At 41.5% G+C, this 1,177-nt stretch overlaps 1 non-coding gene across 1 annotated transcript; it reads right to left on the bottom strand.

The window, feature by feature from the left end:
* Nucleotides 1-321: 321 nt before the first annotated feature.
* trnas-aga (transfer RNA serine (anticodon AGA)) lies at nucleotides 322-403 on the bottom strand. Its single transcript has one exon. It is a non-coding gene; the product is annotated as a tRNA-Ser (tRNA).
* Nucleotides 404-1,177: the final 774 nt, after the last annotated feature.

Genomic DNA, 1,177 nt, shown 5'->3' with positions numbered 1-1,177 from the left:
AGTAGAAATATGTTTGTTTGCTATTCCATAAATCATCTTGCGACCCCACCAAATTATCTCATGACCACCCTGGGGGGTCAGCAGCATATAGGAGATAGATAGGAGAAACAAACTTGTCATTAACTTGCTGATGTTAAGCTTGATGTGTTTCACACAGCAAGTGCAGAGGAACAGTTTTTTCATTCGGGGGGAATAGGTTTCAAAGTCACTGTGTCCTATTTTATTGTCAGTCCTCCCAACATGGAGCATTTTCTATAGTTATCACTGGTAACCAATCACTAAACATTCCATCATGCAGCATTATTAATGCAAACAGTCAAGCGTTGTCGGCAGGATTTGAACCTGCGCGGGGAAACCCCAATGGATTTCTAGTCCATCGCCTTAACCACTCGGCCACGACAACTCACACTGCAGTCAACTTCAACACATAGTTGAGTGTTATCATGATGAACCATTTGTTTCTGGAGTCTGGATCTTCAGTGGAGAAAGTGGTTCACACTCAAAGAAGAAATACGTTTTCCAAGACCTTTTATGTTCTTATTATGTTCTTTTAAAAAATGTGTATAAATGCAGAAGGGAAATCATGCACAGACGTTTCGGCTAGTGCCTTCTTCAGTGTGCAGGCTCAATCTTAGTAACCGCCCACCATCTTTTATACAGATAGGCCCAGCTGCATTCAGTAAGAGCTGCTGGCCAATCTGTGAGAGGTGATCACTTAAGTAGATAGGTTGTCATAGACACAGCAGTCAAAATGAGTAACAAACAGAATAAATACAGATAAAGAATTGATGAACAGGTCCATGGTTGGTCAGAGCAGAGGATATCAGGCAGGGCCGTTCATAAATCTGTGAGATCACTCATAGACACAAATACATTCAGGTTATGTATATATATATATATATGTACATCATAGAGATGATAAGACATGTTGGTACATTGGAATCCACAAGCAGCCATTATAGAAAACATCAGGCAGGGCCATCATGACACTATAGGACTATCTACAGGTTCCACATACAATGGCAAAGTACATGCACAATAGTCTATAGGAATGTAAGTAAGGTCTAAGTCCTCATTGAGGCCCTGGTGACACAGACCCTGGTGCTGTGTTGTGTTTGGTGTTATATTATGATGCAAGCGCCCTCAGTGGGACAGTCTTACGTTGTAGAGGGAGGAA

This window comes from Centroberyx affinis, unplaced genomic scaffold (genome assembly GCF_046629955.1).
Source record: "Centroberyx affinis isolate AG114_WGS23_722 - 3 ecotype Tasmania unplaced genomic scaffold, CSIRO-AGI_Caff_v1 ptg000719l_1, whole genome shotgun sequence".
Classification (NCBI taxonomy): domain Eukaryota; kingdom Metazoa; phylum Chordata; class Actinopteri; order Beryciformes; family Berycidae; genus Centroberyx; species Centroberyx affinis.
The sequence above is the reverse complement of the archived record's forward strand: the minus strand, read 5'-3'. Positions and strand labels throughout refer to the sequence as shown.